This window comes from Siniperca chuatsi, linkage group LG12 (assembly GCF_020085105.1).
Source record: "Siniperca chuatsi isolate FFG_IHB_CAS linkage group LG12, ASM2008510v1, whole genome shotgun sequence".
Lineage (NCBI taxonomy): Eukaryota > Metazoa > Chordata > Actinopteri > Centrarchiformes > Sinipercidae > Siniperca > Siniperca chuatsi.
Window position 1 is genome coordinate 26,807 of NC_058053.1, and position 13,749 is coordinate 40,555.

Sequence of the window (13,749 nt, forward strand, 5' to 3'; positions counted from 1 at the left end):
ACTGAGGGCTCCATTCTGAGGTATGGCAAATGTCAAAATATTAGATAGTGTGACAAACGGGGACATTTTTGACACGCATTTTTCCGTCGAAGGCTAATTTTCACATTTTTCTAACCAAAGTGCAATGCCCATCCCCCACCCAGTGACACACGGGAACATTTTTGACAAATGGGAGGGAGGGTCCGCCGGAGGTCTACCCAGGAACGAATGCCCGTCTCGGGGCACGCGGAGGAAGGAGGGACCCCCCCCCCTCCAGGACTGGCTCTCTGACAAATGGGAACATTTTTGACAAATGGGAGGGAGGGTCCGCCGGAGGTCTACCCAGGAACGAATGCTCGTCTCGGGGCACGCGGAAGGAAGCAGGGACCCCCCCCCCTCCAGGACTGGCGCTCTGACAATTGGGAACATTTTTGACAAATGGGAGGGAGGGTCCGCCGGAGGTCTACCCAGGAACGAATGCCCGTCTCTGGGCACGCGGAGGAAGGAGGGACCCCCCCCATCCAGGACTGGCACTCTGACAATTGGGAACATTTTTGACAAATGGGAGGGAGGGCCCGCCGGAGGTCTTCCCAGGAACGAATGCCCGTCTCGGGGCACGCGGAGGACCTCCGCCGGGCCCTCCCGGAACGGGCGCTCTGACGATCGGCGTACGCCCCAAATGTCAAAAATGTTCCCAAATGGACGCAGACGTAAGGGAACCCGCGACCTCAGAGGGCCTCGTTAAGTGCGTTTGACCGGGTCGCGACCCTTTACGCTCGAGGTAGAGCTTTGCGACCGTTTCCGGTCGAAAGTAGGTGTTGCTGTGAAGAGCTGGTGTGATTTTGGTGGTCCTGGGTGCATGCTGAGGTGCCTAATAACCTGCACAAAGGTCAAAAGGTCGCCAGGTGTCCCAAATGTCAATTTTGACATTTGGGTCAAACCACTGGATTTCATCATTTTAGCACGGGGCGAGAAAGTTGCGACCGTTTCCGGTCGAAAGTCGGGGTTGCAGAGAAGAGCTGGTGTGATTTTGGTGGTCCTGGGTGCATGCTGAGGTGCCTAATAACCTGCACAAAGGTCAAAAGGTCGCCAGGTGTCCCAAATGTCAATTTTGACATTTGGGTCACATCACCTGAACTCAACATTTTAGCACGGGGCCAGAAAGCTGCGACCTTTTCCGTTTGAAAGAAGGGGTCACGGTGGAGCGCTGACGCGAATTTGGCGGTCCTGCGTGCGGGCTGAGGTGCCCAAAGACCCGCACGCGGGTCGGTAGGCCGGACGGTTCCCTTACGTTTTTGAATTATTCAATTTATTACATCAAAAATTCATAACTTTTTACAGAAACGTCCCAGAGACCCCATATTCGGCACGGACGGCGCGGGCGGGGCCCGGAACGAGCCCGCGGCGTCGAATCCCCCCCAGCGGCACCGGGGGGGGAAATAGGGTCCGTTCGACCCGCCGAGAGAGGACGGGTTAGGAAGCGACGAAACTCACACCCTCCATGACTTTTGGACGGCTCGGAGAGATTTTTTTTTTCGAGCGCGCCAGAGCTCCGATTTTTCGGCACGTCGTCGCCGGGCCCCGGAGGGCCCCGCCCGACTAGGTCCGGCCCCTCCGGGGCGCTCGGCGGCGGCGCGGGACCGCGTGACACTTCCCATACATTTGAATGGGAAATTTGGAAAGGACGAAAGAATGGGAGGTTATACCCGAATGTCAACCCGAATGTCAAAAATGTTCCCGTGCGTCAATTTTCGCAAGGGCCGCTCTGACGAACGGGACCGTTTCTGACACTTGACTTTTTGAGCGCGTGTCAAAAATGTTCCCGTTCGTCAATACATATTTCCATACGGACCCCCTCCACTGTAACAGTCGACCCGAGCGTCAAAAATGTTCCCGTGCGTCAAATTTCGTAAGGGCGCTCTGACGAACGGGACCGTTTCTGACACTTGACTTTTTGGGCGCGTGTCAAAAATGTTCCCGTTCGTCAATACATATTTCCATACGGACCCCTCCACTGTAACAGTCGACCCGAAGCGCCAAAAATGTTCCCCGCGTCAAATTTCGTAAGGCCCGCTCTGACGAACGGGACCGTTTCTGACACTTGACTTGTTGGGCGCGTGTCAAAAATGTTCCCGTTCGTCAATACATATTTCCCCTCCACTGTAACGTTCGACGACGTTCCCGTCCGTCACGGCGGCTTCCCAATCGTCAGAACGGTCGTCGGCGACCGAAACGTCAAAAACGAGCCCGCGTGTCAAAAGAGCGCGACAGAGAACGTCCCCTTTGTCAAAAAGGGCTCCGCAAGTGTCAAATCTAAAAATTGGACGCGGACGCCCCCCTCGGGATCCGGCCGGTCGTCGCGCCCGCGTTCCCGAATGTCAGGAATGTTCCCGAATGTCCAATTCAATGTATGGCAAGTGTCGACCACATTGACACCGTGGTGACTTTTTGACAATGGCAATACTCTCCCATTCATTTTCCCTGACAATTGGGAACATTTCCCTTACCTACCTCGGTGCTCCTTACCTTTGGTCAAGTTTCTTTTTCTTTTTCTTTTCCTTTCTTTTCTCCCCTTCTTTCCGGGCAGGTTCCAGCGAGATCTCTCTTACCTAGAAGATATAAAAAATTAAATAAAAAACACATTTTTTAACACGGGGTCGGCTTGGAGTTTTAAGCTTTTAAACTGAGTATTGGTCAGGACCTTAGGCGGACATTGCTGCAACAGGGCTATTCGGTTTTCTCCCTTTGGTTAATTAGCACTTACCTTTTTTTATTTCCAGCACTTACCGCCCTGCTGCAGTTCTGTTTGTCTGCTTTTTGTTTTTCTGACCCAGCTGCTCTCCTCAAATTATACCTGAGCACTTACTTTTTATGAATTATCAATGGTGGTGTCTCAATTCTCCCCGTCACAGGAGATTTAACTGAGCCCCGTCGACTGTTAGACTATGTAATCATTTATTCCATTTCTTAGTGATTTTAGTCCCAGACACTGATTTGTTGTTTCCCCTAATTTTTTCCTTTTGGTTGTTTTTAAAACTTTTTATAAACCACATAGTAGCACCTGTTGATTTTATGAACTTAGAATACAAAGAAATACTAGTGCCAGTGCATTATAACTGCCTGCAGGGAGTTAACCCCTTTTTGCCCCTAACCCTAACCCTATGTTTATAAGTCCCCTAACCTAACCCCTGACCCTAACCCTAACCTTAACCCCCTAACCCTAACCCCTAACCCTAATCCCCTAAACCAACCCCTAACCCTAATCCCCTAAACCAACCCCTAACCCCTTAACCCCTAACCCTAACCCTTTGAGATAAACAAAATATTTGAAGAATACTACAAAAAATTATACTCATCTGATCTGGACCCAAACCAAGAAGACATAAACCAATTCCTCAATAACATCCTACTACCAAAACTCAACCCGGAACAAACTAACTCTCTCGAATTACCAGTCACTGAAAAAGAACTCCACTCCGCGCTGAAACACATGCAAAATAATAAGGCACCAGGACCGGATGGTTTCCCTGCTGAGTTCTACAAACATTTTTGGTCAACCTTATTCCCACTATTCAGTAGAACAATAACAGATATAAAACAAAATGCTAAATTCCCATCCCACATGAACACAGCGCTTATATCACTCATCCCTAAACCCAACAAAGACCACACCCTCACATCTAACTACCTTCCTATTTCACTTATAAATGTCAACGTAAAAATCATCAGCAAAGTATTATCCCATAGAATTGTAAAAATTATACCATATATCATCCATCCTGATCAGACCAGCTTTATAAAAGGTAGACATGCATCCAATAATACTCGCAGATTATACAATTTAATGCATTACTCATCAGTACAACAGAAAGATACTCTCATTGCCACATTAGATGCAGAAAAAGTTTTCGATAGGGTCAAGTGGAAATTTTTATTCACCGCATTACAAAAATTTGGCTTTGGAGAGTCATTTATTAACTGGATCAAGATTTTATAGACATCACCATCTGCCACAGTCACAACCAATGGACTAACATCACAAAGCTTCACACTGCACAGGGGGACGAGGCAGGGATGTCCACTCTCTCCATCTCTATTTACCATTTTTATTGAACCCCTAGCAGTAGCTATCCGCCAAAACCCATCGATCAAAGGTATTGAAACACCACAACAAACACATAAAATCTCACTTTATGCAGATGATATTCTACTATTTATACAAAAACCGTTACTATCCACTCAAGAAATAATTAAAACAATCCAGTCCTTTTCAAAGATCTCAGATTATGCAATAAATTGGAACAAATCATCCATCCTCCCTTTACATAAAACCAAATGGGATGTGGCACCCCACCAATCACCTATACCTACATGTCATGATCACATCACTTACTTAGGCATCAAGATTTCCTCCAGACTGTCAGAGTTGGTAACACTCAACTTCACACCACTGCTAAAAAAATAGAAGACGACTTGCTTCGATGGCTCAACCTTCCAATCTCCATAATTGGCAGGATAGCGGCAATAAAAATGACAATTTTACCAAAAATCAATTATTTATTCTCAATGATTCCAATCCACCCCACACTCACCTGGTTTAAATCGCTAGACTCCATTATCACTCACTTCTACTGGAAAAATAAAATGCCAAGGATAAAATTCACTACACTACAAAAAAACAGGACTAGAAGCACCAAATTTTCATTACTACTCAATGGCTAATCAACTGCAATACATATACAAATGGATCCACCCCACCAAATCCGATATTATATGGCTAGATATCGAACAGTCACTATGCAAAGAATTAAATATAGCTGACATACCATTCCTTTCTAAATCAATCAAACACCACACATGTTTCAACGCTGTAACAATAACTTCCACTCTGACAGCCTGGTGGAAATTTCACCAAATCACAAATTCTATACTAGCTCCATCTAACCTCACCCCACTGTGGAACAATCCTGACTTCATAAGCAATAAAAAAAAATACTGAACTTCCGCACATGGGATGAAAAAGGTATCACTCACATTAAACACATTTTCAAATCCAACACATTAACAACATTTCCGCAGTTGGCCCAGGAGTTCGGCATCAGGAGCAATGAATTTTTAAAATACCTACAAATTAAATCTTCTGTTCTGGCTAAAATAATAATCAGAGCCACAAACTTAAAACTTCCACCTGCAATATCAGACTTGGTTAACATTCCATCCCGAAAGAAACTTCTCTCTAAAATATACAAAATCATTTCAAATCAACTTCAGACCATATACTTGCCAACAATAAAATGGGAAAATGATCTCTCAATAGCTCCTGATGCCAACTTCTGGACCCAAATTTGCAAAAACATCTATCTTATGTCCAAAAATGCTAATCTTCAATTAATACAATACAAAACACTTCACAGAACACATTACACGGGCAATAGATTAGCTAAAATGGGTTTTACATCAGAAATTTGCACACATTGCAGTCAGAAATCCACAGATACATACATCCATGCAACCTGGCACTGCACTCCCATCAAACAGTTTTGGGAAGAGGTCACACAGACACTATCCACTTTAGTGGGCTGCCACATCCCACTATCGCCCTCTCTCTGCTTGCTAGGGGACCTCACAATAATTACTGATAAATCTATAAACTTTAAAATTCTCCTAATAGCTCTAACCATCGCCACGAAAACTATCCTCATGAACTGGAAAACTCGCAACAACATACTGTTACGGACGGACCAATCCGGAGACACTGGTAAGGAGATTTCGAGAGTTTATTGATTACAGAGAGAAATAGAGAGTCTATAGGAGTAGAGAAGATACCGTCCCTTGTATCACTGACGGTGGCGGAGTGCAGGAGCTGGATAGCTGAACACGAGGCGACGGGAACGGGAGCCACACACACTGGAGACAGAAGACACTCCGGAGCCGGGTGAGAACTGCTACCCATAGAAAACCGGAGTCGAGTTAGAGGTTCGTAGTGCTGGATGGCTGTGATCAAGAAGTAGCGTCGTAGGAGAGTCCGAGGTTAACTGAAGGTAGGAGGCGTAGCTCTGTCCTTCTAGCGAACGAGACCAGACACTGACTGAGGTGAAGAGTGGAGATTTATAGTGGAGAGGAGTGGCTAATTGCAACCAGGTGTGTGCTGAGTCACAGGTGCAGGCCATTAGTATTCAGGTGAGGAGGAGTGGTGTGGCTGAGATGAGGTGGAGCCTGGCGTGTCTGTGACAGTACCCCCCCCTTCACGGTCCGCTCCTGAGGACCGAGGACCCCGACGTCGCGGCGGTCTTCCCCTTCCTCGGGGGGCAGGTCGGTCCGGATGGTTAGCGTGGAATTCAGTCAACAAGGAGGGGTCGAGGATGTCATGTCGGGGAACCCATGACCTTTCTTCCGGACCGTAACCCTCCCAGTCCACCAGATACTCCAGAAGACCACCACGGCGTCGGGAGTCCAAGATCTCACTGACCTGGTAAGCGGCTCCATCGTCTACGATTAGCGGTAAGGGGGGATCTGCCGAATCGCCAGGCTCTGTAGAGACGGAGACAGAGGGATAGAAAGGTTTAAGCAGTGAGACGTGGAAGGTAGGATGAATCTTGTATTGTGGTGGTAACTGAAGCTTGTATGTAACAGGATTGATTTGTTCTGTTATGGTGAAGGGACCAATGAATCTGGGACTTAGCTTCTTGCAGGGCAGGCGCATCCTGATATCGCGGGTGGATAGCCAGACCTTCTGGCCAGGTTGGTACGTCGGAGTGCTGGATCTCCTACGGTCAGCCGTCAGCCTGCGCCTGCAGAGTGCTCTTCTGAGTTGCCGATGAGCTGCGTCCCAGACCCTCTCGCTCTCTCGGAACCAGTATGTCTTCAGGTATCCCATAGTATCTAAAGACATGGTTGAAGAGACATTCTGCCGTCTCCATGGCCATAGGTAGTCCTCGAAGAGGGATGAGACGGCAGGACTTCGAAAAATGGTCCACGATTACCAGGACACAGGTGTTGTTGTTTGATGGAGGGAGGTCGGTGATGAAGTCCACTCCTAGGTGTGACCAGGGTCTATTGGGCGTCGGTAGGGGACATAGTTTGCCTGCAGGAAGATGACGCGGAGATTTAGACATGGCACATTCTGTACAACCCTGCACGTACCTTCTCACGTCCCTTGCCATGCTTGGCCACCAGAAGTGTTCTCGTAGCAGCAAGAGGGTTTCATTGGCCCCTGGGTGACCAGTGCCTAGTGAGGTGTGAGAAGTATGGATGAGTTGATTTCTCTGGATTCTCGGAACATACTGAAGATTGGGGGGACAGCCCGGCGGAGTGTTAGTGGAGACATTGGAGGAGGAACAGAATCCTCTGACCATTGTATGGGATTAACGAATACTTGCCGGGTAGAATGGGTTCTGGGTCTTCCGTGGTGCTTTCTGGAGCGTGTAGGCGGGAAAGTGCATCGGCTTTCAGGTTCTTGGATCCAGGGCGATATGAGATGTTGAAATGGAATCTGGTAAAGAACAAGGCCCAGCGTGCCTGGCGTGGGTTGAGACGTTTGGCTCTCTTGAGATACTCTAGGTTCTTATGATCTGTTAACACGGTGAATGGGTGTTGGGCGCCCTCCAACCAATGTCTCCATTCCTCTAGTGCCAACTTCACAGCCAGCAGTTCACGGTCACCGATGTCGTAGTTTCTCTCCGCCGGGCTGAGTTTCCGAGAGGAGAAAGCACATGGGTGGAGTTTGGCTGGGTCTCCCTGTAGTTGTGATAGCGCCGCTCCTACCCCCGTAGTAGAGGCGTCCACCTCGACTGTGAATGGTTTCTCGGGGTCTGGATGGGTGAGGAGCGGTGCACTGGTGAATGCTCTCTTGAGGAGGTCGAAAGCTTCCTGTGCCGCTTGTGGCCAGGACAGAGACTTAGGCTTGTTGTGAAGGAGACTGGTCAAAGGGTGGACTATCCTGCTGTAGTCCTGAATGAAGCGGCGGTAGAAGTTAGCAAACCCCAGGAATCGTTGTAGTTCCTTTATCGTAGTTGGAGTGGGCCAATTCCTAATGGCCTCCACTTTCCCCTCGTCCATCTGGATGCCACTGCTCCTGATGACATAACCAAGGAACTGCACGGAGGATCGATGGAACTCGCACTTCTCAGCCTTGAGGAATAGCTGATGGCTTCGCGAGGCGTTCGAGGACCTCCGCAAGCGTGTTGGCGATGGTCTTCCTCGCCCGGGAGTAGATCAGGATGTCATCGATGTAAACTATGACGAATTTGTGAAGGAACTCCCGAGCACCTCATGGATGAAGTCCTGGAAGACGGAAGGGGCGTTAGCCAGACCGTAGGGCATGACTAGGTACTCATAGTGGCCGGTGGGTGTTACGAAGGCTGTTTTCCATTCGTCTTCCTCCCGTATCCGGATCAGGTTGTATGCGCTGCGGAGGTCCAACTTGGTGTAGACTGTGGCACCACGAAGTTGTTCCAGTGCAGCAGGGATGAGAGGAAGTGGGTAACGGAACTTGACTGTAATCCGATTGAGTGCTCTATAGTCTATACAGGGCCGCAAGCCTCCGTCCTTTTTGGCCACAAAAAAGAAGCTTGAGGCTGCTGGAGAAGTGGATGGTCTGATATACCCCTGGGCTAGGGCCTCCTCAATATACTCCCCCATGGCTTTCTGTTCTGGTAGGGACAATGGATAGATTCTTCCATTGGGCACTGGTTCACCCGGTAGGAGGTCTATTGCACAGTCCCATGGCCGATGCGGGGGTAACTGGGAGGCTCTCCTTGGGCAGAAAACATCTTGATAGGCGGCATAGCAAGACGGGATGTCCACTGACTGTTTCTCCTTAGGACTCTCGATGGACGTGGCACACACGGGAAGACTCTGGAAGTTATACGAGGACGGTCGTGGTCGCCGCGGGAAACAGCCGGGATAACAGGACTTGCCCCATTTCAGCACTTCCCCTGTAGCCCAGGAAATGATGGGGTCATGTTGCTCCAACCAAGACCGCCCTAAGATTACCTCCGCAGTCGAACCCTCCAGAACCATTAAATGCAGCTGTTCTTCATGCAGTAGACCTACCCGAATTCCAAGGCGTAGTCCTGGATAGACCGCTGACCTTGCTTAAGCTGATATAATTTCTCACCAGCTGAGGAGTCACCGGCGGGTCGTCCGAATACCTCGTGGAAGTGATCTAGGAAACTCGTCAGAGACTGGGTGACGGGTCCGCTTTGTGACCAGATGGACTCGGCCCACTGTAACGCTCTCCCTTGCAGCTGGGAGATAACGAAGGCTATTTTGGAGCGTTCAGTGGGATACAAGGGCGATTGCATTTCCAGAACCAGGGTACACTGTAGAATGAATCCATTGCAGTCCTCCGCCGAGCCAGAGAAGGGCGCTGGTTTGGCCATGGGACTGGAACAATGCGGAACTGCTGGAGTGACCGGAGCGGAAGCGGAAGTGGTGGAGGTGGACGTGGATGATGGTGGAGCGTTGAGGCCACGGCGTAGGATCTCCACCAGCTCCTGGAATGGATCCGTGGCACTCATGCTGCAATCCTGTTGTGTGGTCCGGTCTTCTGTTACGGACAGACCAACCCGGAGACACTGGTAAGGAGATTTCGAGAGTTTATTGATTACAGAGAGAAATAGAGAGTCTATAGGAGTAGAGAAGATACCGTCCCTTGTATCACTGACGGTGGCGAAGTGCAGGAGCTGGATAGCTGAACACGAGGCGACGGGAACGGGAGCCACACACACTGGAGACAGAAGACACTCCGGAGCCGGGTGAGAACTGCTACCCATAGAAAACCGGAGTCGAGTTAGAGGTTCGTAGCGCTGGATGGCTGTGATCAAGAAGTAGCGTCGTAGGAGAGTCCGAGGTTAACTGAAGGTAGGAGGCGTAGCTCTGTCCTTCTAGCGAACGAGACCGGACACTGACTGAGGTGAAGAGTGGAGATTTATAGTGGAGAGGAGTGGCTAATTGCAACCAGGTGTGTGCTGAGTCACAGGTGCAGGTGATTAGTGTTCAGGTGAGGAGGAGCGGTGTGGCTGAGATGAGGTGGAGCCTGGCGTGTCTGTGACACATACACATCACTTCATTACATTTGAATATACATCTCCCTCCTATAATTATTCATCTGAAACCGACCTCTGTCATCCAACACTTTCTGACCTCTTACAACTCTGAATCCCTTCTCTATCCTCAACTCCAACTCCTCCCACCTTATAATCAAACCACAGATATTACTACATTGCTGTTATTGTTGTCATCATTGTCATTAATTTCATTAATGTTAATGTTATGATTGCTATTATTGTTTGTTATCATTGTCATTATTGTTTTATTTATTGTTGCTCTTATCACTCTTATCATTGCCATTGTCATCATCATTGTCATCATCAACAGCATCATCATTATTATTATTATTGTTATTATTATTGCTATTTTGGAATAACTAACCTGGTTGTCAATACCACTATATTTAAACCATTGGATTATTTCCAATCCCCCCCCCAATCTTCTCATGTGTTTTTAATGCACCACAACGTAGAAGAGAAAAATATATATATACATACATTGAAAAACCTCACAAACACTCAGGCATGGGAGACAGGCGAGAAGTGGTTCACTGGGACAGCAGCTCTGTCCCAGGTTGGCACACTTGCACAACGTCCCCCTTCTTTTAATGCACCTTAGACACTACACATAACATACAAAAAAAAAAGAATAGGAGAACATAGGTACCGAAAAGATGTGGGGGGGAGAGTTCTCTTATATTATATTATATTATATCACTAGCTAAAATTAATTGATTCATTGAGAGTGGTGTGACAATGGTAATCATTACATCGGGAAAAAAAAAAAAACTTAACTAATGCAACAATAGTGATGGTGGGTGAATGATGGTAATGGTGATGACAATGGTAATAAATGGGCATATACACACACACACACACACACACACACACAGACACACACACACACACACACTTCTGCAATTATAATTCCACTTCTGGAATTATGGAACTACTAGATTGTTGGTCACTGCACTATTATAGTCTGTACATCTGTCTGTCTGTCAATAAAAAAAAGGAAAAAAAAGAAAGATATATGGCCATACGGCTGGAAGACACAACAGACTGGGCCAGAGAACAGCAGGGGGACCCCAAGTTCAGTATGGCATTAGCTGGAGGCCAACCAGTGACCAGAATGGTCAGAGGTTGCTGCGGCTGGTCTGTCCTTGGTATTGGAACGTTTGGGGGCAGTGATTTACAGGGTGAAGCTGGCAGGACGGGGACAAGTTGTGGTGATGATGATAATAATAATAATAATAATAATAATAATAATAATAATAATAATATAATAATAATAATAATAATAAAACTTTATTTATAGAGCACTTATCAAAACAAAGTACAAAGTGCTTCACAACAAGAAAAATAAAATAACACAGTGAATTTGACGAAATATAAAGAAATAAAACACATGAAATACAGAAAAACAATAAAATAAACAGTAAAATAAACAGCCAGTTCAAGTAAAATCAGGATATGATTTCAGATAAAAATGTGTTTTGAGACGAGATTTAAACGAAGACACTGACTCAGACAACCTAATTTCTTGGGCAAGTTGTTCCAGAGCCTCGGGGCCCTGATAGCAAAAGCTCTGTCCCCTTAGTTTTCATCCTGGACTCAGGAACAGACAGGAGACCCCTGCCCGAAGATCTCAAACTACGTGAAGGTTCATAAGGGATTACAAGGTCTAAAATATAATCTGGGGCCAGGCCATGAAGAGCCTTAAAAGTAATCAACAAGATCTTAAAATCAATCCTAAAACCAACAGGGAGCCAGTGTAAAGAGGCTAAAACAGGTGTTATGTGGTCATACTTCTTGGTCCTGGTTAACAGCCTAGCAGCTGAGTTTTGTACAGTCTGCAGTCGTGTCAGAGTTTTTTGATTAAGACAAGTGAACAGGCTGTTACAATAATCAAGGCGTGAGGAGATAAAAGCATGCACAACAGTTTCTGCATCACTAAGATTTAAAATAGATCGTATTTTTGCAATATTTCTGAGGTGATAGAAACATGATTGGACAAGCTTAGTGATATGTTACTCAAAACATAAATTGCTATCAAACAGGACACCAAGATTTCGTGCAACAGGCTTGATATGTTGTGACAGGTTACCAGTGGATGGCAGTATTTGTTTAGTGATGTGTTGGGGCCCAATAACAAGGATTTCAGTTTTATTTGAGTTGAGCTGAAGAAAATTTATCGACATCCAATTTTTTATGTCAGACAGGCAGTCCTGCAGAGAACTCAGCGTACTAAGGTCAGTGGGCTTGACAGGGAGGTACAACTGTGTGTCATCCACATAACAATGAAAAGAAATACCATGTCTGCGGATTACATCGCCCAAGGGAAGCATGTATAAGGAGAACAATATTGGTCCCAGAATTGAACCTCGAGGCACACCGTACTTGATATGGGAAAAGGATGACTTGAAGTTATTAATGCTAACACAGAATTTCCTATTGGACAGATAAGATGCGAACCAGTCTAGTGCAGTGCCAGATATGCCCACCCAGTGCCTCAGTCTATCTAAAAGAATGCCATGATCAATTGTATCAAAGGCAGCACTTATGTCCAACAGCACAAAAATTGAACACATGCCTGCGTCTGCATTCATTAAAAGGTCATTAGTGACTTTGAGAAGGGCTGTCTCAGTGCTGTGGTGTTGACGAAAGCCAGATTGGAACTTTTCAAAGGTATTATTGTTTTCCACAGCAGCAAGGAGCTGCTTAGATACAAGTTTTTCGAGAATCTTCGAAATAAAAGGCAATTTGGATATTGGGCGGTAGTTATCCAGGAGGGTGGGATCAAGCCCAGGTTTTTTTAAGACTGGCTGGACACAAGCTGTTTTAAAGAAATCAGGGACGCAGCCAGTAGACAGCGAGCTGTTAAAAATAATTTGTAGAAGGGGACAGTAATGAGGCCCCCACCTCGACCACAGACCCTAGGGCAACTAAAGCAGTCATAATCAGGAGGGCACAATTCAGCCAGCTGACTGTGATCACCAGGACGTAACCAGGATTCAGTTAAAAATATAAAGTCTAACTCGGTGGAAGAGATAAAGTCATTTAAAATAAACGTTTTGTTAGAGAGGGATCTTACATGCCGAAGAGCCATCTTAAAAAGTCTGTGCTGGGCCAGATTTGATGTTGAGACTGGAGGTCGGGTTCTGGCCCGGATCTTTATTAAGTTATTATTGTCGCTGTGTCGCTGATACACTGCGACCGCTTGACACCCTACCGAGGAACGAGCCAACCAAACTACAAACCGGATTGCCAGTCTCCTACGGCTGTTTGGACACGTCCTGCAGAGGGGGCCTCTTCCTCACAGCACCTTGTGAAGGGGACCCTGTGTTCTTCTAGCTGACAGCAGATGGACATTCAAGTCACACTGCTTGGAGCAGTTATCCCCACACAGGATTTCAGGGAGGGTAGTGCGAGGGGGACTCCTCGGCCCAAAAGACAGCATAGGGTTCTCCAGCGTTATATGGACTTAAGTTTAGCTCCTCTGGATGAGGAGAATCAGAAAGGGGGGGAGCAGTGTAATGCTGGGTATAAGTTCCTGTTTATGTGTGTTGTTTTTGCAGTGGTTTTATTGAGGGAGGTGTCCACCGTAGTGGGTAATTGGCTAAGTAGTAGTTCCGGGGAGGGAAAAAGGGGGTTATGTGTTTAAGTCACTACATTATGCTCCAGATCATCAGAGACGAGTGAGAGAGACAAGGGACAT